General features: G+C 50.3%; 1 pseudogene; it reads right to left on the reverse strand.

Annotated features, from left to right (window-relative positions):
• Window positions 1-1,584: 1,584 nt before the first annotated feature.
• LOC120836549 lies at window positions 1,585-25,996 on the reverse strand (annotated as a pseudogene).

Here is a 25,996-nt window from a genome sequence, read left to right on the forward strand (position 1 = left end):
TGTCATCCTGCCTGGATGACAACCTGCCGTCCGGCAGGACCAGCTGCGAAACCCGCGTAGAGGCCCCGCACCCCCCCCCCTCCCTCCCTCCCCCGCGAGACACGCGCAAATACCGCAGAAACTTGGGGGGGGGGGGGGGGGGGGACACAGGTCTACCCCTCAGAAATTGGGCACTGGTGGTTCGAGAGTTGTACCTAAGTACGCGGCTGTAGCGCGCCCAAAGCACGCTCAGGTACTCTTGCATGAGCAAGGTCCCTGTCCCTCCCCGCTGAACAATGCGCATCCGCCTTATCAGGTCGTTCAGAGTTGCAGTTTGCTGAGCTCTGCGGCGCCTGCCAGCCGAGGCCAGCAAGGCCTGCCAGACGGCTTTCAGACCGTCCCACTGGTTGTTGACTCAACGTTTCTGCAATGCTGCTTCGAAGTTCAGCAACGGAAGACGGATCCCGAAGGAAGTTCACGTCCATGTGTCACAGGGCGCTTCTTCCAGCCCCGTACTCAGGAACCGCCAGTGCCACGAGCAGTGCGCGGTGGTCCGAGATGAACCCCGTGCCAGGCGGGAGGGGCACGGTCTCGCACCGGGTCACAGGGAACGGGAAGTTCGCGGGAAAGTAAGCCCTATCCAGACGGCTGTAGGAGCCATGCACTGTTAGCGAAAATGTAATATTCACCCTGTTTACACCCCATTTTCACTCCTTAGCATATTCTTACACCCTCTGCTAGTGATAAATCGTCAAAAAATTACTTGGGGTAGTAAAAAATGGTGTTTCGGTTTCGGTTTACACGACTAGGCGTGTAAGCAACACTGAAGACATCCAGGCCAACACCGCCAACACCCCAACGCTGCCCCAAAACGTCGAGCGCCATGTTGCTTTTGCCTCGAAGCGGTATGGCGGTCTTGGGAGTCGAAGGTGAGTGTTTTATTTTTTTATCAAGTTTGTATAGAACGTAGCACGTCTCAAATTTTTGTTACATGCTGTTCAAGAACGTTAGATTCGCTTTGAGTAAGCCGGCTCAGGTCTCTATCGTGTATCACGCAATATCGTTAGGCCCGATTCACACAGCCGGCGTTCCGCCACACCGACGATTGGAAACGACTTGACTGCTTGACGGTTCTTTTGTGCGAGCTTTCGCTCGGGCGCTGAGAACCGTACAAACTGTGGTGCGCAAAGCTAGCACAATTAGGCACGGCTATCGTCCCGGTGGAAGCTGCAGAGAGCGGAAACGGAAGACACCGTCGCATAAAAGTGAAGAAGCCGCTATCCTGCGCTGATCGTTGTCCCGCCGCTCTCTCCGGCACTATCGACACTTCGCTGCTGGGTGTCTCGTATTCCGACGTTGTAGAGAAACTTAAGCGCGAGGAGTCTCTATATCGTTTTCTCCGCCGCCTGCCTAAATAATTGGCTCCAACGTTTTCCCTGCCCTTTATGTACTAAACTTGCTTTTCAATGACGCCTCATGCCGCATATGGCAGCGGGTACTGCTTCGTTCGCACTGGCAGATCAGTAGAGATTTTTGGTTCATATCCGAGGAGATTGGTCCTTCTCAGAAAGTCCGAGAAGATTCTGTGGAACTTCTCTGCTACTGCCTCGGCGTCCGTCCTCTGCTGAGGGCTAAGGCCCGTCCCAAACACAACGTCTTTCGAGCTCTCGCTTGCTTCCATTAGTAAAGAGAAATCCTGTTCGCGTTCCTTTTTTTCATAAGTTACTATGTTGCAGGCATTCGTTGCCCACTCCGTCTGTCGCTCTTCGTACTTCGTCAGCAGGTTGCCGTGAAACAAATTTGTCGAGTGCCCCAGATCCACCTCCTTGATAACGAACTCGCAAGGATGTCTCTTCTTCTTGAAAGTCATTTCCTTGCCCTCGTTCAGGAAACAGCTCCGGAGGCCCTGGTCCTTACGTTGTTCTGCCCACAGAGCTTCGGGAGTGACGGTTTCATTTTAGATTTCCGGGACCTTTATTGGCTTAGATCCAGCCGTCTGGCTGCTCTTCTTTTGAAGCCTGGTTTCCATGGCGGCACGCGTGGTAGACTCGACTTCATCTTTCCTGTCGGCTTCGGTGGTGATCCCGTCATCAGTTGCGTCTACATCACATTCGGGATCGGGCTTTCCTGCTGCCAGAGCCCCGGGAAAGTTGCCCAGAATTATGTCGTATAATGGACCCTCCATGCAGAGTGCTGTTACCTCGCCGCTGAAGAAGGAAGTGCGCATCGACAGCCTGGCTTCGGGGAGTACCCTGACCGTGCCATCCACCAGGTAAACCGCTTTAGACGTTCCCGTGAGGTCCTCATCTGCGATAAGGCTCCTCCAAACGACAACGGTGTTGCCCCCGATGTCGCGGAGTATTGTGACGACCCGTTTTCCCACTTTTCCAATTCGTACTGGTACTCTATCCGTCAAGTGCTTCGTTTCGGCCGCAATGATCGAACTTACGATCGGGAGTCACTGTCCATTCTTCAATTTCTTGTACCCGTTCTGAATGAGCCCGTCGGTCATCTGGGCGTTCTCAGCAGCCACGCAGCAGAAAGCTTGAGATCGCCCCCTGGGTCTTTCTTGGGATCCTTCCTGGCAGGAATTTGCGGTGTGGCCCGCCCAACCACACCGCCTGCAGGAGGGAGTCTTCGGGCCTTACTCCCGGCAGTCAGCAGCCCAGTGTCCCATGCGGTCGCAGAGGAAGCATCTTAAGGGAGGCCGTCCTTCTCCCGCAGGTTCCTTGTTAATGTCTTGTGGAGCATCAGGTTTCGGTTTCTTCTCCTCCGCCTTGAATCCAAGAGATTGGGCCTCTTGTGCTTCCAAAAACCGATCGGCCAAGTCGGCCATGTCGTCCAGAGCCTTAGATCCTCTCTCCTTGATGAAGATGGCGAGCTTTAGCGAGCACCCCTTTATGAATTGTTCAGTGAGCACTAGATTCTGGAAAGCGTCGTACTTCTTGATCGTCTCGGCAAGTTTGACCAAACGGTCGAATAGGCTCGCCAGGCATGCTGCAAACTGTGCTCTCGTTTCCCCGCTTTCCGGTTTGGCGTTCCGATACTTTCCCGGAATCCTTCTGCAGTCAGACGGAACTGTTTTATCAACGCTTTCTTCACGCCTTCATAGTCAACGGACTCCTCCAGTGCAAGTCGAGAAATTACCGACAGTGCCTCGCCCTTCAAACACAATGCGAGCATCATAGCCCATTGGTCGCGAGGGCAGAGTTATCCCAGGGCTAAACGCTCGAATTGAAGGAGATATGCGTCTAAGTCGTCGTCCTTTTCATCGTTGAGGGCTCGTTAGGACGGCGCTGTGAGTCACCAGAGCCCCATTCGTAGGGCTCGCATTTTCGACTTCTTTAAGCCGAATCTTCAACTCTATCATTTCTTTCGCCTTGACTTGCCGCTCGTCCTCCCGATTCATCTCATCTCTCACCCAGTTTCGCAGTTCCACGCCCTCGTAGCCCAGCTCTCTCCCAAGCGTGGTTAATTCTACTCGCGACATGGTAGCACAATAACTCTCACACCCAAAGCAAGAAACAAACAATCACTCAAATCGCCCGCCTTCGTTCTCCCTCGTGGCCCTCCTCCGCAGTGGGGTCATCTCCCTAACCTTACACCATGCCACCGGTCCTGTCGCGGACGTCAGTTTGGCACGGAGTGGGGGTCAAATTAATAAAATAAATTAATGATCCACTCTGAGGATAAACGAGAACTTACGGATAAACGAGAGAAAGAACAAAAGTGCTAAGTTTGTGGGTGTCCTATTGCCCCTGCCCGCTCGGACCGCGCTCCGCTCGCTCACCGAGAAACCAGACGACACCAGCCGACAAAAGAAGAGGTCTTATAAATACAGTTCTCTGCTGTGCCGGTGGCTTGGCCTCCCCGGTTGTGGTGACCGCCACTGCCTTGCAAGTCTGCCTCGATGGTGCAGGCCCTGGTATGACGTGAAGGTCTGGGCCTGCGACCCCGCGGTGGAAAGGCTTCTGTCCTCGTGCTCCGCCGGATTCGACTGCCTCGCCCGTGCTGTCTCGTCCCACCTCTTCCGCTTCCCTTTTTCTTCTCGTCCCTCGCACGTCGTGCGAGGGACGAGAAGAAGGGGACGCACGCCGTGCGTCCCCTGAAGGGGACGCACGGCGTGCGTCCCCTTCAGGGGACGCACGCCGGAAAAAGCCGGCAATGTGCGTCCCCTGAAGGGCTGCGGGACCTGGTCGAGGGGTTGGGACAGGGTTGGTCCCGGTTGGTTTCTCCAACGCTGTCTTGAAACAAAATGGCGGTCTTCTCGCCCGTCGCACGTCGTCCAGGTTGCCACGATGTGGCAAAGGGGCCTGCGTCCCCTTGGTCTTCCCCTCTCGGTTCCGTTCACACCGTTCTGCGTTGACTCTGGTTGTCCCCTCGACGTAGCTGGGCTCACCCCGTTCGGAGTAGAAGACTGAGCGGGGGAACCAGCTCCTCGGAAATGGCGTGGCCGTCTCCATGGGCGGCCTCCGCGCGAGTTGGACCGGTCTGATCCATATCGGCTAGCCGAACCGTTTGGGGAAGTGGAGCTCCCCGCGTCCCGCTGCATTGAGCCACCGGCTGGTCTACCCCAGGGTCGATAACTCTGTGGGCTGGGCCGGCCAGCCTCTTGCCACCCAGCCTGGCTGCCTCCCGAACCGGGTGGTCTTGTGCCCGATCCCGGTTGACCCCTGGGACGGTAGCCTCCGCGTCGACCTCTCCGGGGTGGCATTCTGGGCAGAAGAAACAGAATTAGTAACCCTGAAAATATAAATTTCTAGGCCGTAAATAGTAATGCCGGGCAGAGCCACTGTCAAGTTCTTCCCCGACAGGTTCATGCACCGTTTGACTGCCGCGCTTACAGCGCGTTGTGGGTTGCACGTCAGAAACGCCCGGGACAAGGAGTTCCTCGTCCCCTTGTGTGCGTTCTCGTTCATCGTCATCCCAATCACGAAGATGGTACTTTTTCAGGTCTGTGATGTGAACCGGGCCAGACTCCTCGTTCGTATTTCGCTGAGCAAGCCTGTAGGTAAGACGTGACTGTCGTGCCTTTACCACGTAGGGCCCTTCCCACTTCGGAGCAAGTGAGGCTGCGAATCCACTCGCTGCATTGCTCAAAGGATGGGTTCTCCTAAGGACCAGGTCCCCCACCTTGTATTCCAGGTGACGATGACTCTTATCGTACTGGGCAGCCTACTCGATCCTTGCAGCATCGAGATTCTCTTTAGCGTCGTGCATTGCGCTCGCCAAGCGGTTCTTTAATTCTACCGCGTATTTAGAAAGTGAGCGCTCTAGTGGTGCTTGGTTGTTCCGTAATCCGTTCTCTAGCGGAGACGGTAGCTCTTTACCCAAGTTTAGAAGCGCTGGCGTGAACCCAGTCGATCTGTTCACAGTCGTCCGGATGGCGAAGCCCATCTCGCTGACGTACTGATCCCAGTCCCGGTGTCTCTCTGTTAGCGCGATCAACATACTCTTCAAGTTCCGATCCACTCTTTCAGTGATATTAGCCTGAGGATGGTATGGTGTTGTCCTCCTGTGTTTTATGTTTAGCGCCAAGCAGGAGTCAGTGAACACTCTGCTGGTAAAATAGCTAGCATTATCGCTGATGAGACACGTGGGTATACCGAAGCGCATGAAAGTTTCCAACAACTTCTCCCAGATGCGCTCCGAGACCAGCCTCCTCAGCGGGTGTACCTCCACCCATTTTGAGAAATGATCGGTTATTTCCAATAAATACTGGTTCCCACGGGGACTTTTTGGAAGTGGGCCGATGATGTCGCAAGCAACCATCTCCCACGGGTAGTGACTCACTACAGGCTGCATCAGGCCTGGGGGCTTTCCCCCTCGCGGCTTCGCTTTCTGGCAGGCTGGGCAGCTACGGGCTTATCGGAGTGTGTCCTGTCTCATCCCCGGCCAGGTCGCGACGCGACATAACTTTTGAAAAGTCTTGCTGCCGCTGCCATGACCAGCCAAAGCCGAGTCGTGGAAGTATCCGATAAACCGCCTCCGTAGCCTCCTAGGAATCACCACCCTGAAGGGAGAGTCGTTCCCCTCCTCGTCGTCGATCGTTGGAATGTAGCGGAGCAATAAGCCGTCCTGACCCAGCAGGTATGAATCAATATGTTCGTTAAATTCACCGCTAGCGTGCCCGGTGTTGCTTGCCATTTCCGCAATTTTCCCCAACACCCGCTGACAAAAACCATCTGCCTTTTGGGCCTCGACAAGCTCTTCCTTGCTCACCACTTCACCCCAAGCCACGATCCTCTGTTCCCTCATGCGGCCTCCTAACACTGCGACGAGCTCCTGTTGCATCGATCCCTTCCCGCTGTCTCGCTTATGAGCGGCCGCGCGGGAAGCTTGTCTCTCGCAATCCCCTGGTTGCGTCTCCTCCTTCCAACCACTATCATGGGGCGCCCGAGAAAGTGCGTCTGCAACCTTGTTGGTGGAGCCCTTTCGGTACTCGACAGTATAGGAGTATCGCTGCAAAGTGAGTGCCCACCGAGCTAACCTCCCCGCCGGCTCTTTCAACCTTTGAATCCAGGTGAGAGCGGCGTGGTCTGTCTGAATGACGAAGGTGGTCCCGCCTAAATACAGGTCGAATTTCTTTGGAGCAAACATGACGGCCAGGCCCTCCTTCTCCGTCACGCTGTAATTGCGTTCTGGCGGTGTAGAATTCGGCTGGCGAATGCCACCGGGCGCAGCTGTCCGTCATGTTCTTGCAATAACACCGCTCCGACACCGTAGTCGCTCGCATCTGTCTGTACCACGAACGGACGGTTAAGGTCTGGCAGGCACAGACTGGCTGTATCTGCTATCGCCTTCGTGAGGGAAGAGAAAGCTACCTCTTGTTCTCCGCCCCAGGCCCATCTCGAGCCTTTGTGGAGCAGCAGGTTCAATGGTCGGGCGAGTCCAGCGCACCCTGGGATAAACTGCCGATAGAAACCGACCATTCCAAGGAACCTTTGAAGGCTCTTCACGTCATGCGGTGGTGGATAATCAAGAATGGCCCTCAACTTATCCTCACTCGGCCTCAAGGTGCCCTCATCTACAATAAAACCTAGGAGATTAATTCTTCCCTAGTGAAAAATACACCAGCTCGAGGGCTGGTGGGACTTGATGTTACACCAGACTTTTTCACAGATGTGATTTGGGACGTTTTCTGGTGTGACACCAGAAACCTGGTGTTCTGTTGTGACACCAGAAATCTGATGTGTGGGTATGACACCAGAAATCTGGTGTTCTGATGTTACACCAGAAATCTGGTGTTCTGGCGGGACATCAGGTTTTGTTGTAATATGATATATCACCTGTTGACTGGGTGTTGCTTTACTCACAAAAAAGCATACAATGATAAGTTTGACAACAACGCTGCTGCCATAATTACTTTATTCAAAAAAGCAAAAAAGCACAACAGTAAAGCTTCTGGAGCTTTACTGTTGTAGGGAGTTGGCCGTGATCAACTGGAGTTTGTCCGGAGCCACTGCCGTGCGTCGAAGAACCGGACGCCCTGTCGTTCCGAAATTCTTGGCCTTTCAGCTTGCGGTTGACTCGTGTCTTAGTTACGCTGATCCGTTCCGCGTACCCCTCCGCACCAGAAATTTCCTCTTCTAAGGCATCATATTCGACAGATAGCTCGATTTTCTTGTCCAGCTCTTTCAGGGAAACCTCCTTAAGTAGAAGAATATCAAATGTTTCTTCGAGCTCACCGATGTCGGTTGGATCCGTGGCCAGCAGACGCCAGTCTCGTTGATGATCTTTGTTGTGGCAGCTCGCAGGGTAATCCTCTTTCGCTTCAGGCGGTCGACGCCCTCCTCGCTCGTAGTAGGCATTTCGGCCCCAAAAATCGTAATAATTACTAGCTTCCTTTGTTTCTTTGCTACCAAACCAAGCTCGTCGGAAGTAAGGAAAGCGCACCAACACATCTTTTCGGCTTCGACTCACAAAGAAGACTTCTTTACATTCTCAAACTTAAACAAGAATACCGGCGGAAAGGGAAGGAGAAACCCTCGAAGAGGCGAGCCGGCGAGCGCCCCAAGCTGCTCAAGGCCGCCCGGGAAAGTGCTCGGGACGAGGGGGACACTTCTTGAGCACAAAGGAGCCCGCCGCGGGGTTTCCGGCGACCACCAAGACGGGAGGAAACAAGGCACCCCGTCGGGGGACGGAGCGGCACACAAACTAATAGAAAACACACGCGCGGACTGGGGGGAGAAGTCAACAAAAACACGACTCTGGTGTCACATCAAACTGCGTGGTGTGCACACCAGGCTGCCTGGTCGGCGCATGAGTCCTTGTGATGTGACACCAGACTCCCTTGGTGTACCCATCAGGCTGATGTGCGGGTACACCAGCATTTCTGGTGGGCACGCCAGGCTGGTGTGCTCGATACATCAGCATCGCTGGTGGGCACAACAGATATTCTGGTGTCACATCAGGATTCTTTGATGTCACACCAGGATTGCCTGGTGTATTTTTAATTAGGGTTGAGGCCGCGAGCTGCACCTTTTTTGGATTAATCGTTAGTCCCGCCTTGCTCATCCTACTTAAGATGATCTCAAGGTGTGCTAGGTGCTCTTCGAACGACTTTGAGAATATTACAACGTCGTCCATGTACGCCATTGCAAGGTTAAACTTCGCGTCCGCCAGCACGATGTCCATAAGCCGTTGGAAACTCGATGGTGAGTTAGACAATCCGAACGGAAGGCGGATAAACTGAAACAGACCCCTGCGACAGGTGAACGCCGTCTTCTGGACATCGTCTGGTGCTACCTGGATCTGCAAAAAACCTCTACTACAATCCAAGGTAGTGAAAACTCTCGCGCTACCCAACGAGTACATGATGGACTCAATAGATGAAAAGGGATATGAATCCCTTCGTGTCACCTCGTTAAGTCGGCGGTAGTCAACGCAGAGGCGAGCGGTACCGTCTTTTTTCGGCGCTAACACTACCGGAAAAGCCCAGGGGCTTTGTGACGGCCGCACGGCTCCTGTGTCTATCATTTCATCGAGAGCCTTATCTAGGAGAGCTCGCTTGTGCGCACTCAGCGGTCTGGGATTACAGCCCCATGGTCCAGCATCTCCTGTGTCAATTCTGTGTTGTAAAATATTTGTAAGTCCTGGCCTCTCGGTAAACATAGCTGCGTGACGATGCAGGGCGTCTGCTAACCTACGCCGTTGTTCTACCGGCCCGTTATAAGAAGCGACAATCGCTTGAACGTTTCCCGATACGACTCGCGCAGCTAGTGTTTGCTCCTCTCGTGATCCGACTAGTGAGCGTTCTGTGTCCTGACCGAAACTCGGTGGGACGGCAAAGGGGATAAGGGAAGTCAACGGATTATAGTGGTACCCGTTATTCTTCAAGTCTATGATAATCCCCTCCCGGCAGACGAAGTCCTGTCCTAAGATCACAGGGATTTGCATGCCTGGCAGATAGAGAAAACGCTGCCTCCTTCGTCTGCCGTCGAGGCTAAGGTGAAGGCGTATTGCGCTTTGTGCCCTAGCCGATCCTGCTGCTAAACGCAGAGTGGTGGAAACTTCCCGCACGTGAAGTCCTCGTCGGCGACAGTCTTCGTAGACTCTGTCGCCGATTAGGGAAAGAGTCGAACCGGTATCAATTAGTGCGTAGTAAATGTTACCACCGATCTCGACGCGCACTACGGCCCCTTCTCAGATGTCAAACCCTGAGTTCGAAATGCCGACGGGGCAAACACCGACCTGTCGCTGACCGCAACTCCAGCCCCGTTGGCAGACTGATGAGGGGCCTCGGCAGCGGCCGGCAACCGCGAGTCGGGAAGTCCAATTAGTGGCGCCGGCCTCTCCCGTTTCCCTGAGCCCCGTGGGGGGGAGCTGCCGTCCATGTGCACTGGCGCTTGATATGCCCAAGCTGATTGCATTTAAAGCACCTGACCTGACTTCTGTCATTGTGTGCTGGGTGTCCGCCATTGCCAACCCCCGATGCAGTGTCACGCCGAGGGTCAATGTAGTTCCCGCGACCCTCGTAATGATCCGCAACTCCGCGGTGGTCGGCTGTGCCGCCTCCCCTACGGGGATGCGCCCTGGAAGAGCCCGCGTCAGCTGCCCTGCGCCTCTGTTCAAAAGCGAAGGGATCTAGGGCGCGGGGCACAGCACTTTCGCCACTCCTGCGTCCTGTAACGGCTACGTACGGCGTACGTGGGTCGTCGCAAACTCCTGTCCCTCGTCCTGCCCAGGCGCAATCCGGCTCCAGAGATTCCTCTGCCCGTGGAGGGGGGCGATACTGTAGCTCAGCGAGCAAGCCCGCCTGAACGGTTCGCGCTTCTCTGGCAAGCACTTCTAGGTTAACAAAATCGCGTCCACGCAGGTAGGCTTTGAACCTAGGGTGACACTGGCGGATTGCCCTAGCTACCTTTTCTGCGTCGGACGCTGCAGGCTCAGCCCTCGAGTTCTTGTAATGCGCGGACATACTCCACGAGGCTCTCGTCCGGCTGCTGAGTGCGGCTAGCCAATTCGTCCCTGATCCGCATCTCATAGTCGGGAGGTAAAAATTCCTCCGTGAATCGCACCCGAAAATCTACCATTGTCTGCAACGGTCTTTGCAGCCGCCTCCAGCGCGCGGCGTCGCCCGTCAATGCGATGGGGACGATCTGCGTCAAGGCCGTTACGTCCGATGCCCCCAACGCGACAATGTATGTGTCCAAGTCCTGAAGAAAATCGTGCACCGATTTGCCATCTGAGTATCCCGAGTAACTCGGGGTGGGCACGCTTAACCGCGGACGGGGCACGGACATCGGTGCCGCGTTCGCGACTGTTGGGGCGGTCCCCATTTGTCGCGAAAACGTCTCGAACATCGCCGTCATGGAACGTAGAAGTTCGTTGACGTCTCCCGCGCCTGTCGCCGCAGCCGTAAGCAAAGTCCCGGTCCCCGGCGTCGCTGCGCCGCGCGCCTGTGCATTCGCCCCTTCTTGCGCACCTGCAGCGACGTCTCACACCGCCTGGACATCTCTCTCGGCCGGGACGCCCTTATTCCGAGCTGACCTTGACATCGTTAGTGTCTAACTAACACTCAACGGGCTTGGGTGGGAACTTCCGTCCAAAAAGAGAACGGGGCGCAATGTGTGTCGCCTCCCGGGACGAACAGGAGCAGCGGCAATCCGATCGGGCCCCACGTTGGAAGCGCCAATTTATGTGGGTGTCCTATTGCCCCTGCCCGCTCGGACCGCGCTCCGCTCGCTCACCGAGAAACCAGACGACACCAGCCGACAAAAGAAGAGGTTTTATAAATACAGTTATCTGCTGTGCCGGTGGCTTGGCCTCCCCGGTTGTGGTGAACGCCGCTGCCTTGCAAGTCTGCCTCGATGGTGCAGGCCCTTGTATGACGTGAAGGTCTGGGTCCGCGACCCCGCGATGGAAAGGCTTCTGTCCTCGAGCTCCGCCGGATTCGACTGCCTCGCCCGTGCTGTCCCGTCCCACCTCTTCCTTTTCCCTTTTTCTTCTCGTCCCTCGCGCCTCGCCCTATTCCTCTCTTCTTCCTCGTCCCCTACAAGTTCGACCGGTGACCAGCGCTAGGTCCACGCCTGGTGTATAATCAGTAGAGAAAGGCAATGACACAGGGAGGATAAGCAAACAGAGGGTTAGATTTAATAAAGTGAAAACCTAAGCCGCGCACGGCAATACAGTCAAACCCGTGTATAACGCAAAGCAGGGAATGCTCCAATCAGTTGGATATAGCAAAAACCCTCTACAACAACTTCCACGATGCGTTTGTTGTAAGGTGAGAGTTTCTTTTTCTCTCTCATCTCTTCTCTTACACCTTGTAACAAAGCGCTGGAATGTGTTTTTTTTTTATTTTTTGCATGCTTGTAGAGTTTTCTTTTTTAGCTTATCTCCCCTTCCGAATCACTTCTCTTCATAGGCAACCGCTTTGGGATGAGGTTTTTTTGTTTTTCTCTTTGAGTGCGTGCAGTTTTTTTCTTTTTAGCTTTCTCCCCTTAATCACTTCTCTTTGTCAACTTCGTCCGCGGCTTCAGCTTTTAGAATTTGCTTTCTTTCCTAGATTTTTTTGTGGATTGGAAGGGACAGGGTAGAAGGCGATTGTTTGCACATTTTGGAAGCCTTCCCGGGTAGAAAAAGTTCAATATAGCCAATATATTGTTCGTTATAAAAAGTACTTTTTACACGCATTTTTACTTATATTTTCAATGAGTTTGATACCAACAATAATTCGCTGTACCTGTGTTCATTCTAAACGGGTTTCACTGTAGAGCACTCAACACAAACCACACTCCAGCTCAACGCTATGGGGCCCTGCGAGCCAAAAACTAATACTAAAAAGACTCAACGCTCATAAAACAGGAACAAGCCAACAAAACAGTGACGAAAACCCGACACTAACAACGAGAGAAAACCGAGATGGAACTCGAGCGTTACCGCTACACACATGGGATAATCCCCCAAAACAGTCGCGACAGAAAGTAGCACTGTGTAAAAATCGTCCCAACGTTCAACCGTATGTACTTCAGAGCCAGAGGATGAAGTAGACAAGTCGTAGAAAACCAGGCTTAGCTTTCCGGTAGGTGCTGAGTTCAGAGCAGTCCGTAGTCTGGTGTTGTCGGTCGAAGAATGGCGTCGTGGAGTCCGGCGGTCTGGTTAGAAGCTTAATGAGGTCGACACCGCGCACCACACAGCCACACACGCTTCAGCAAAACAAACTCGAACACTTGCCTGACAGGCAGGGCAGAAGCCAAAAATTAAACGTTCCAAGAGTCATGTGCAGGGAGTAACCGCGTTGAGCAGCGACCCGGCCAGCTCTGGGGTTGGACTACCTTCTTTGTTCCCGAACCCCTTTTATAGGCTTGTCTACCGACCAACCTCCCGTTTCCCCGCCTTTCGGGTCAGTCAACCTTCAAGAAAAACAAAGCTACACAGCAGCGACCCAAATGGCAAAACCTATTACATTTTTTCGACAACCAAACATATGTGCCCATCCATTCCCCCGTACGAGTCCAAAAACATCAATTATCGCCGATACGTAGAACACGACAGGCGGCAGACTGAGGAAAGCCGCCGCCTTCAAAAAGCACGCCAGCCAGCGTAAACATCTTTGTATCCCAGCGGCGCCCCCGCATGTCTAATCGGCACCAGATGCGAGCCAGCATACGCACCCCTCCGTCCGCGAGGTCAAAGCCACAAACTGTGACCTGGGATGATCTACGTCGCCCGTCAACAAAAACCCATTCCGCAAACGAGCAAATCCGTTAGGGACTTAGAAAGGAACTACGACGGGACGAACTGAGATTAAAAGCGGCACCGCACTCCCCCTTCCTGACCGTAGCGACTCTTAAAGTGGTCCGAAAAAAAATCATAAAAGTATTTAAAAAAAAAAATAAAGAGAAGCCTGAATTTGTGACACCCGGTTTCTTCATCCTGTGTTTATTTTGTGCTTTTTCTATCACGAAACAAGACATTATTCCGGCCGGCCGTAGGCACCAGATGTCATTCCCGTTTGCGATCATAAGATTATAGGATCCTAACTGGCCGGCAGCTAAGTGTCAATTACATCCGTCTTGTGCATACAGTGCAACATCTTTTGCTATTTAACCGGTCATCACTTTACAGCCTTCTGTTCTTGTAAACGACAGTAGTGCTACATGTCAAACGGCTAAGCGGTGGAGCAAACTCGCATCTCATTATCGTTTAGCTGAATAAACTGTTTGTTTGGCTATGCTTGTTATCCAATCTTTGTTTTAAATTATTTTCTCATATAAACACCTTACATTATAGAAAAAAAATTCTATAGTACGGAGGTGTCCATATTAAGAAGACGTGACTGTATCATCTTTGAAACTAGTTTGCCACAGCCGGTGTTATAATATGTATTGATTTTGTATGCAGTGCCTGCCTTTCCTTGCCCCTTGTGAGGACGACTGAGAAAACGACTGCGCCACAACGACGGATAACAAGTATTCCAAGTGTCATCACCTATAGTGGTCATGTGCTATGTGTTCGCAGCATTATGGGCCAACCGTGGAGCACTTTCAAAAGGGAACTTTCGCCGTGTGCACAGTATGACCGTGTACAATACGGGGCACGTACAGTCAGAAGAATTATGAGAGGCAACATGCGGGCGCGTGTCAGTTGGTGCAGGCAGAGCAGCCTAGCAAGTGACACCGCCAGGGCGGTGTCACCGCCCTGGCGGCTTCTCGCCGAAGCAGAAACAGGGTTAGCTAGCTTTGCTCGTGGCTGGCTTTGTGTAGTGTGTGTAGACCGGGAACATAGGCTTATAAATTTTGGCAACAAGAATACTACCCGGCTCTGGTGTTTTGATACGAGCAACAAACGTGACATTATCTGCTACAACTAGCTACGACCACCCACCGCAGCGGTGAAGGCATCGAAGAAGCGCAACCTGTGTATTACGCCGTTGCTGTAACCCAACAGTGCTCATTTGGCATGGGGGGCTTTCCGCCCAGAGACTTTGCTCGTCACAGAGTGTTATTTCCCGTGTTTCTCTTTGCGTGCTCAGTGGCTGGACGGGCCTCATACACCAGTTCTTCAGGCTCAAAGGTGACTAAATGTTGAGGGTGGATGGACTTGCAGCAATCCTCTCGGTTGGTGCGTGTGACAGAACCTTTGTACGGCATCATCGGAAGGACACCGTTGTAAGTTAGCAAGTTGTCCAACTGTATGTTCATTATGCTAAAATTTGAAAAATCTTGTTTAAAAGGATGCTGGACCAAAATTTGGATTTCATAAAATAAGGCCGCGGAAGCTTTGAATGGAGCTCTACAAACTCCGAAACATCACTCTTACATTAATATCTCAAACGAATTGCCGTATTCTTGGAAAAGAAAGGGTGCAATCAAACAAGAAATGTGACGTCATACTTCTCCTGGTACACTTTAAAATGAGGGGAAGCGGCCTCACTTCTCTCATTCCCGCTTCGGTTCACCTCCTTAAGGGGAGGAAGCCTAGTGGAGAAAGAATGAGAATCGCGACATCACATGTCTCGTCGGCATGTTGAATCCCACATGTTTCCAAAAGTACGGCCATCCGTTAGAAATAATGCTGTATGTGTGATGTTTTGGGGGTTTTGCAGTGTCCCGCCTACCGCTCCAGTGTTGTTTTGCAAGCTTCAAATTTCGGTTAAGCATGCCTTTTAGTATAAATAATTGTGTCCTCAGAATGTTAAAACATGTCAGTTCTACACAGCTACTCTCAAACATTTTTGAGTGGTCTCGCCTGCCAGATTCAAGGGGGGGAAGGGGGAGGAGGGCAACATGTACATGTTTTTATCTCTACAGCACAAATAGTTCCTATCATGCACTGTAAATAGCTGTCAATTGACAGACTGGGTAAAAGAGTGAGCACAAACAAGTCCAACTACCAACAATGCCGCCCATGGCGAATCCTGGACATCATGTCTCACGTTATGTGGCCTCAGCAGTCTTTGTATAGTTATTTTCATTGTTGACGGTAGAGTAGCTACCGATAGTGGAATTGCAAGGACGTCAACTTTGAATTTCTTCATATAATGTTTGCATTTTGGGAAGTTTCTACACATATACCTTGAAGTCGCTACTGTACGGATGAAACAACTTTGTAAAAGTGTTTATGAAAACTTTTGCAGGGTTCTATTTAAAGTGCCTGACTTACAACAAGGCTGTCCAACTTGAGAAATTTCACTGGTGGGAAGCTCGTTTTCATATAAGAATGGTGTACTTCTTCACAGCGCTGTATGTATGCAACAGAAACTCCAGATGTGTTCAATAAAAGTAGAATTTCCTAATTTTGTGTTCTCTGTGTATCTGATGCACTAGGTTGTATTTGTTTTGAACACTTGCTACGTTTAGGCCATACAAAATAGTCTAAATTTTATGAACATTCAAAACCAGTGCAACTAAAATCCGGCAAGCGTATTGAAAAAGAAGTGTTCGGTCTGAATAAAAAATTCCAGAAAATACACTAAAATAAATTGCTACTTGTGGTAGCAAAAATGGTGTTTTACAGTCGACTCTCATTATTTCAAACTCCAGGGCCCGTTTGCTCGAAGCGCTAACCGTGGCTAAAGTTAGCCGCGGTACCTAGGAGAGGGATTTTGAAATCCCGTGACTCGGTAGGTAGGGATGCGGGGAAACATGGGGCGGTGCCCCGGTTAGTGAGCGCCGCACATTTGGAACTAATATGTCGTAGCTGCAATATCAGGCGCGTTAGTCAGTAACGAATGGTGCAGGAGGCTTTCGCTTTGCCTTACCTCACTTCATTGCAAAGCATGAGCAAGGCCCTCGCCGCATTTTTTAGAGTCTTTCGACTCTGGCCATTCCTAAGCCTAAATTAACGCGGTAATTGTCGGCTTGGCAACGTCTTTGGAAAGCGGATTGTCTTGACTCAATCGGTTTGGTATTGATTATACAAAAAAGCAGACAGCATCCCAATAGACCTTTTTCTAAATTACCCAAGCATCGAGAAGAACGCTGGAAGTGTTAATCTAAGGCCCGACCGATTGAGTCCAGGCAATCTACTTTCCAAAAACGTTGCCATGCCAACATTTTTCGCGTTCATTTAGGCTTAGGAATGGCCAGAATCGAAAGACTATCTAAAAAATGCAACAAGGTCATATGCTCATGCTTTGCGATTTAAATGAGGTAAGGCAAAGCGAAAGCCTCCGGCACCATTCATTGCTGACTAACGCGCCCAATATTGCAGCTACAACAACATATTAGTTTCAAAGCGAGCGGCGCTCACTCACCGGGGCACCGCGATGTTTCCCTGCATCCCTACCGAGCCAGTCACGTGAATTCAAAATCCCTCTCCTAGATACTGCGGCTAACTTTAGCCGCGGTTAGCGCTTCGAGCAAACAAACCCTGGAAGCCACACACTTTAGTTTGAAATATCAGAAGATTGCATTATCAAAATTCATCTAAATATTGTCATGAATAAAAACATACTTATTTATAAAACTTACAATCAGTTTGTAATGCGTCGAACTTGTGCTGAGAAACATAAAGTAACAAAGACCTTTGACGTTAACGGAAGGACAACTGCCTCAAGCAGCAATGCAAAGGTCCTTTTGTAAGCGCGTGGGTATCTAGAAGTTTCTGAGCTCGAACAAAAAACATTCTCGAGTCATCTCATCATTCATCATTTCAGTCACGCAAACAAAAGAAAGATAAGAAGGACATGCGCTGGCGGGGTCAGCGGCATGAGAGTGATCACGCTGCTGACTCTGCTATTTGCACGTGGCATTAAACCCCCTCTTGTGAAAGACTCACCGTCTCTATGCAACACAAAATTAAATTAACACCTTAAACAAGACTAGCTCAAAATACAGAGTCAGTAAATAGCAGATTTTCACAGTCCTACCGAGCATACCTAGTTCAGTTGAGTCGGAAGACGTGAATCACCTTCGGGTCGCAGAGGCCTGCGTGACAATGTTGATGTGCCATTGGCCAACGACTTACAACTTAGGTCTCATGTAGCGAATAACCTTGAGGTCGAAGCACCACTTTAACAGTTCCTTGCTGCGACGATGAATTGGTGTTTAGATTCATACTTGGTAGCCAGGCTGAAACTGGGCGTCGTGGCGACAAAGATTGTAGCAGTCATCGTCGGGGAGATGTGGCTTGCATCAAAATGCGACCAAGCTGGCAAACTTCCTCCGTTCGTTGAGTGACAAACCAAGCGTCGTCGTCCTGTTCGTCTTCGTGGCAGATACCACACTTGTCGTAGGTATCGTCATCGGGTTCATTATCAAGGTCGTCGTCAAGTTTGTAGTCGTGGTTGTCGTTGAAGTCATCGTCCGGATTGTCCTTGGGTCGCTGACAAAGCCGTAGTCGAGATCGTCTTCCATGTCATTTGTTCGAGTCTTTGCCTGGGTCATCATCAGTGTCGTCATCAGTCTCGTCATCAAGGTCGAAGACTGTTTGTCATCGAGGCCGTAGTCAGGTTGGTTGTTGACATTGTAGCCGGGGTTGGTCTTTGGAGTCGTCGTCCGTTTCATCATCAGCGTAGAAGTCGTCATGAAAGTGTGGTAGCCAGGGGCTTTGTCAAGTTCATTGTCCGGGTCGTTTCCGAGGCCATAGTTGAGGTCGTCGTTGATGTCACAGTTGGAGTCGTCCTCGGATGATTTCAAAGACGTCGCCTTCACAATCGTCGTCTTCAGAGTTATAGTGTTCACAGATGGTACGCTTCATGGGCATAGATTGCGTTACCCTGCACATCCACCAATATGTCATGAACAAAAACAAACTTGATTAATAAAACTTAAAATCAATGTTTAATGCAGCGAACTTGTGCCGAGAAACATAAAGTAACGAAGACCGTTCGTACTTTGACAGCGACGGAAGGACAACTGACTCGAGCAGCCATGCAAAGCTCTTTTTGTAAGCATGTAGGTATCTAGAAGGTTCCGAGCTCGAACAAACAAGATTCTCGATTCATCTCAAACATTCTAGGCATGCAAACAAAAAAAAGATTCGCCATTCCTCCCAACTCCATTCCAGAGAATTGGATTTTCTAATACTAATTCCATTCCTTCGAACTCCTGGAAAGGAAAAGCTGGGCCCATCCCCACTCCTGGAATGGCTGAACTGCTCCATTCCATTCCTCTCAATCCCTCCCAATTGTGAAAGATGGCACTTGACAGCTAGTACTAAGTTACCGGGAAATAACGTCATGATAAAGCTGGCGAGAAATGCGTAGGCAACTGCAAAATTATGCAAAACCCTACCTGCAATCATCTATTTTACTAAGTTGAGTGGTGGTCGCACATAGCACTAGTGGCAATTGGTATGGGGGCGCTGCAGATATCGATCGCACCACCGAGCGTAAAGGCCTCATAATAGAGAGGAAAACTAAGTCACCCATCTTCCACACAGAAGAATCGTATATAGGAACCGTGCGGATCTAATTCAAGCCCCGACCAGGGCGCCCCTAGCGGCAAACGGGTCCGTTGCATCGGGCATCTTCTGCCAGTCGCTGCGTTGGTTGTGCGTTGTAGTGGGTTAGCGCTGTAATTTCTGGGATGGCTATTCCGCACCAAGAAAGCCGCAACAATTGCTGCGTGGTCGGCAAGATCGCGCACGGCACGAAGTACTACATCGTCCCTTCGAAGCCGTACGAGGCGGAGTACTGCGCGACCTGGGTACGGCCACTGATGGTACGACTTGTGCGTCCATACAGGTTAGTGGTGTTTCTCACCTTCCAGGTCGCGCTTTGTTTAAGCTGCTGACGAATAATACAGTTAACTTTTTTTTCTCTTCCAGCGACGATGGAACAGCATCGACACCGACGGCAAACTCTAAAGTATGCAGCAAATACTTCACCGGAATCGAGAAGCGGACGCCCTCCTAAGCCTACCGTTGGATGTTTCCATCAGCTTACAGGAAGATAGTAAAGAGAATCGCGGAACGGCGCGAAAAAAAATCGCCCAGTTATTTTCAAGCTGATTCAAAAATAAACATACATAATTACCGCAGTCCACTCAACGCCAACAAAATTTTTTTGCGGGCGCGCTTAATTTTGTTTGCAGAGTACGGCGCCCCGTGACATCCACTTGTCCGTCGAAACGGATCTCCTTCACGTCGCACACGCGGCCAGATTCATGAAACAGTTTTCTCTTCGTCATATTGGCACCACAGAAGAAGCTTTCTGGATTCGTAACCGCCTTAAACCCCGTCGTAATCACCCCGGGAACATTGACCGCTGTGCTGCTAATCGCCACTGCTTCCCCCGATGATTCTGCACCGGCTACCTAAGAAGCTTTACGGATTCTTAGCCGCCCACTGTCCTTTGTGATGTTCGTTGCTATTACTTCGCGATGATTCTGAGCCGGCGGCACCGGCTCCCGAAGGAACTTTCCGAACTCGTAACTGCCTTAAATTCCGTCGTAATCACGACGGGGACACTGTCTACCGTGCTGTTTGTCGCCATTGCTGCCCGATGCTCCTGCGGCGGCTACCGCCAGGTCGCGGCGAACAATCGGCGACCGCCGCGACACGGCCGGCTTCCTCGCTTCCTATGTCGTCCACTTTTACGAGATACAAAATAAGTGAGGAGTCACGTGTTTTAACAAAATCCGGGCGGTCTGACATTGTCCCTGCCTGGTGGCCTGCAACTGGTGCAGTATTCACACATAGTCCCAACAGCCTTATGATTGCATCTCGCAGCGCCAGGAACGACGCCTTGTCCGCCTACAACTCTACAGTTTGGGTTGCTTCACTGGGGTTGCCACTTTCATCCTCGAGGGAACATAAGCAGTCAGATAACCAAACCGTCAGTTACCTAAGTGCAATAATGCCGTTCCGAAAGCCCCTTTGACGGCATCGACGCAGCTCGCATTAGAACAAAGCCCTATTCCATTCCTACTCTATTCTGGACAAAATGCAGCTACTAATTTCATTTCCATTTGATTCCAGTGCTGCCACTATTTTATTTGCATTCGATTCCAGGGTTGTGGAAGTGTGGAATCGTTCCAATTCTGGAGTGACAACTCCACAACACTGGTGATAGTCACCAAGGCACCCAGTTCAGTGCGAATGCTGCATGTCCTCACAGCCCATCCAAAGCTGTTATTACTGTAACAGACTCCAGTACAACGAAGTAGTTGAATTCGGAAGCCTGTTGTGCAGATTTGTACCTTGCATTGTTTCCGGTACTTTTTATTTTGTATTTTATAATGGACAACTCTTCTTTGTTAAGACGGTAACAAGCATTGTAATCTCGATATTTTTGCCAAACCTGCTGGTGTTATCATCGGTGCACTTTTAAATAAATATATAACACAGCCGCGGATCAGCAATGACCACTTACACTGGGACTTAGGTGTTTCGTAAGTATTCATTTTGATTGCGCGACAATGATGTTTGTCTTCTGTTCAAAAACCAAAACAATATTCGACATGATGAATATTTCTGGACCCCTGCGGCATGTGTAACCTGAGCATTTGTTCTTTTCATCTCAAGTGTGTCTCTTGCTTCCTACCTATAGAGTATATGATGTTGAGGACGGAAAAAATGCTGTGACCGACTCCGAGCAATAAAAACGTTCTATTTATTTTCATGTCGTTGAGCTCACGGCAACGAGTATGAGTAGCATTGTCATCCTTGGCGGTGCCGAGGCTGAACCGATAGATTGCCGCAGAGCTATCGCCCTCAGCTCTGCACTGTGAGGAATGGCACGATTTCGTTGAAGTGATTGCGGCTCCAGAGAGGTGTTGTTGCTGTTTACATGTACCGCAAGCAGGATGACATACTAGAAAGCAGGAAAGAGCGTTCGGAAGCCGTGCATGGTAGTCGACGCCGAGGTCAGGAAATGAGGCAGCAGACGGGGGAAATCGACCCTGTTGTGCTTTCAGTCCAGCTCGATCCGTTTGGAGTGCACAGCCTCGGACTGAAAGGGGGATGCCAGCCGACTGCAGGGCCGATGCAACATCCCCTAAGATGAGGAACCGAGCTGAGAGCGAATGCCTGACGTAGCAACGATGAGGAGACCCTGGTCGGCTAGCTACATGCCTTGTGAACAGTGTGAAAATGTCGATGAATATTCACTTGGGGCCGAGCCGGTGGGGCAAGCAAGGTGGTCGCAGCCCATTGCTGGGAGATGCCGGTGCTAGATGCGACAGAGCAGAGGCGGTGGCAAAGGTGCTGCAGATGTGGAGACTGTGAAAGTTGAAGATGTGCCTACTGCATTTTCGTCCGAAAAGGCAGAGCCGTTGCCGTGTCCTTGGCCACGAAGAACATTCCCCTGGATAGCAGGTGCTCGGAGTCTATCATCATGTCCAGGTCACCAATTTGTAGCACTTTCGATGTTGAGAACATAAGAGACGGTGCAACAAACTCTGAATTTAACTGTGAAAACATTCTCTTTATTCTCGTACCGTCGAGCTCGTTCTGACGAGTAGCTTGCTTTTATACACTGCAGTCATTAGCATTATAGTTGATCTAAGTGTTTTACAACACTTAATACGGCAGATTGGGCGAGTTGGTAAGGCATAATTACGAACCAGCGCACAGGTAGACTAGTTACTCAAAATCCAAATACACAAAAATATACACTCGCACAGCGCTGATGCGAGCTTTTTATGTTTGGATTTTGGGTAACTGTCTACCTGTGCGCTGGTTCATAATATTGCAACACTGCCGTCTTTAGGCGGTGTGGAGGCTGAACCAATGGACCGCCAGAGGCCCATATCTGTGTCTGTTTCATGCACTGAATGCCTTTTTGCACGGCTCTGTGTTTACCTTAGTCTTCCAGACTTTTCCTGCTCACTGGTTTTTTTTTTTTAATTTTATTTAGAGGATACAGGCCATTGTACAACATATGCATTCACACGCCTACAACAAACAAATAACACGACATTAAAAGGTTTACATCAACTAACCAGCAAATATACAGGATATATATATTTAAAAAGGGGGGGGGGGGGGGGGGACGGCACAGCAAGCATCAAGCAGCATGTAATTCAATCACGTGTAATAATAGATGTGAAATTTAAAACTGTAATTTTTAAGATTGAACATTATCAAACAAATGTGAATTGAATTAAGCTATAAATTTTATATAGACTGTTACTTTTTGTACAATTTTGTCTAAACTTGTCAGGATACAATCTGCAAGTACGCATAAAGTAACTGGAAAGTTGAAAGAAGCAAATTAGAGATTGCAAAACCTGCTTCTCGATAGATATTTTTTTCCCAAAGTATTTACGTTATAGTGCAGCTGAAGGCTCCTTTTTTAGTTTTTTATTTGAAACAAACTTAAAAAATATATATGTCTTTTCTAAGACTGTTTATTATTATTATGCTTGGAAAATTAAGTTACCTGTTTCGTGTTCAGCTTTTTCTAAACTGTTTATATGAAATGCCAGAGCGCTTGTGCTAACAGTGGCTTGATAAGGTTTTCATAATTTCTGATAAAACAAACTGACTAGTTTCTCTTTAGTGACCGTGTCGCCAATGTGACAGCAGAACAAGTAACGGATCCCGACGTCAAACTGCAGGAATTTGAGATATATGTTTTCTTAGCGAATGCACACCACTGTTGTGACATATTTGAATATCCTTATCGCTTGCTTGGGCTCAGCGGGTAATGCAAGTCGGCACTAGCGTGAGTATAAAGGTTGAACTGCATAAAGCGATTTAGCGGCCGACGGCGGCAGCGACGAGAGTCAGCGACGAATGACGAAGATTTCTTACTATCGCTCGTCGCGTCACTCGGTTTTTGGATTTCTAGAAAACATCGTTTCGCTTTCATGCGGCTTCCGTCGTCGCGCGAGTGACCGAGCGTCAGCGAAGCGGGTTGCCGTCGCTTTTTTCGTCGCTCGCAAAATCGTTTACATGCGGTTTATACTTCACGCTGTCAAGAATATCGACTCGAGCGCGCATAATTTCATTTCCACGGGAGCCCGTGTAAATCAAACCCTAAACCAAGACGGGGGCTGCAGCCAGCAGCTTTGAAAGCGTCATACAATGGAGTATAGTTTGGAAGAAGCAAGCACACACTTCGCTAGCGCATTCCAGCCTTGAGCGCTCGAACTTCCGAAAACGAAACTAGATTTTGCTACATTCTGGCTAGCTCGAAACAGTTTTTCTTTAATATAAGGTGTCTTTCAGCCATAATCTAGACTAAGAGAAATGTGTACCTTCCCAAATTATATTTATGCAACCGTACTATATAAGTAATAATTGTGTAGTATCGTTACGTTCATGTACAATACGGTGGGGGTCACCGGACCTTCCTCTGAAACAAAAAGTCTGCTATATATACCGAGCGGGTCACTACTGGCATTGAGAAGTGTCGGGTCGCTAGTGCCTCTGTTCTTTGTTTGTGCATGTGTATGCTTGTATGTTGATCTTGTGGTGTGTGGTGTGATGTATATGTTGGTATGCCGCCGTTCGTTCGAGCGAGTCACTTCCGCAAATGCCAAAATGTCTCTCATTTTTGTAGTTTCCCGCATACTCACTAGGTGGCGCAAGCAGCCGCCCAATTTTATTTTAGCTTTGTTCGTACGTAGTCCATTTAGTGTTTAAGGAACCACACCACTATAGCTACAGTCTAGTAGAAAAGTAAGCGCGTGTTTAAATGGCGCGCATCGTCGGCGTTCAGTTCGTCTTCGTTCGCTGGCCGTTTCAGTAGCCGATTCGTATCCGGAAAGCCGCAAAATTTGCGTACACACGAGGTATGAGTGGATACGTCGAAACGTCGCGCACAACTTTGCTCGCGGTAAAAGGATGAGCTGGACGTCGGAAACGCCGGTCGGGTAGGGTCGGGTCGGTGTCGGAGCGATCCGTCGTCGCTCACGGCAAACGGGCTTTTTCAATAAAGTTCATGTCTGTGGTCGCGAAAAGATTCCTCCTGTGGAAACTACCCTTTGTCGGCGACAATGCAACCGGCATGAGGCCTCGGCGATCGGCTGAGCCGCCACGCGAACGGGACCTGCTCTATGGGGAAACACGCTGGTGGATGCAGTCGATGGTCGCTCCCACTGCCGCGTAATCGCCGTAAAGGATACGGCGTCGGCGCTTGGTGGTGAATGCCTGCGGTAGTTTAGCGCGTATGGACGATTACGAACAAACACGTGCAAACTACGCTTTCGCTGCGGCGAAAAGCCGTGTAAAGCGCTGGGCCTCGCTCGTAGAACCCGTCTTACATCAAACGGCCGCCATTGTAAAAAAACACCCCTAGACGTGTGATCGCAGAACGAAGTACACGTTCAAAGATGTTCATTTTACACGAGACCTCGGGTGCAAACAAAATATACCGAACCTCGCGTGTAAAAAGAACACCATTTGGGGAGTCCGCCCTGGGACAACGGTTTACACGTCCAGGGGTGTACTTTTTCGCTGTGTGTGTAGGAGCCATGCACTGTTAGCGAAAATGTAATATTCACCCTGTTTACACCCCATTTTCACTCCTTAGCATATTCTTACACGCTCTGCTAGTGATAAATCGTCAAAAAATTACTTGGGGTAGTAAAAATTGGTGTTTCGGTTTCGGTTTACACGACTAGGCGTGTAAGCAACACTGAAAACATCCAGGCCAACACCGCCAACACCCCAACGCTGCCCCAAAACGTCGAGCGCCATGTTGCTTTTGCCTCGAAGCGGTACGGCGGTCTTGGGAGTCGAAGGTGAGTGTTTGATTTTTTTATCAAGTTTGTATAGAACGTAGCACGTCTCAAATTTTTGTTACATGCTGTTCAAGAACGTTAGATTTGCTTTGAGCAAGCCGGCTCAGGTCTCTATATCACGCAATATCGTTAGGCCCGATTCACACAGCCGGTGTTCAGCCACACCGACGATTGGAAACGACTTGACTGCTTGCCGGTTCTTTTGCGCGAGCTTTCGCTCGGGCGCTGACAACCGCACAAACTGTGGTGCGCAAAGGTAGCACAATTAGGCAGGGCTATCGTCCCGGTGGAAGCTGCAGAGAGCGGAAACCGAAGACACCGTCGCATAAAAGTGACGAAGCCGCTATCCTGGGCTGATCGTTGTCCCGCCACTCTCACCGGCACTATCGACACTTCGCTGCTGGGTGTCGCGTATTCCGACGTTCTAGAGAAACTTAAGCGCGAGGAGTCTCTATATCGTTTTCTCCGCCGCCTGCCTAAATAATTGCCTCCAACGTTTTCCCTGCCCTTTATGTACTAAACTTGCTGTTCAATGACGCCTCATACCGCATATGGCAGCGGGTACTGCTTCGTTCGCACTGGCAGATCAGTAGAGGTTTTTGGTTCATATCCGAGGAGATTGGTCCTTCTCGGAAAGTCCGAGAAGATTCTGTGGAACTCCTCTGCTACTGCCTCGGCGTCCGTCCTCTGCTGAGGGCTAAGGCCCGTCCCAAACACAACGTCTTTCGAGCTCTCGCTTGCTTCCATTAGTAAAGAGAAATCCTGTTTCGTTCCTTTTTTTCATAAGTTACTATGTTGCAGGCATTCGTTGCCCACTCCGTCTGTCGCTCTTCGTACTTCGTCAGCAGGTTGCCGTGAAACAAATTTGTCGAGTGCCCCAGATCCACCTCCTTGATAACGAACTCGCAAGGATGTCTCTTCTTCTTGAAAGTCAT

This window comes from Ixodes scapularis, unplaced genomic scaffold (assembly GCF_016920785.2).
Source record: "Ixodes scapularis isolate PalLabHiFi unplaced genomic scaffold, ASM1692078v2 PGA_scaffold10__122_contigs__length_95168666, whole genome shotgun sequence".
Lineage (NCBI taxonomy): Eukaryota > Metazoa > Arthropoda > Arachnida > Ixodida > Ixodidae > Ixodes > Ixodes scapularis.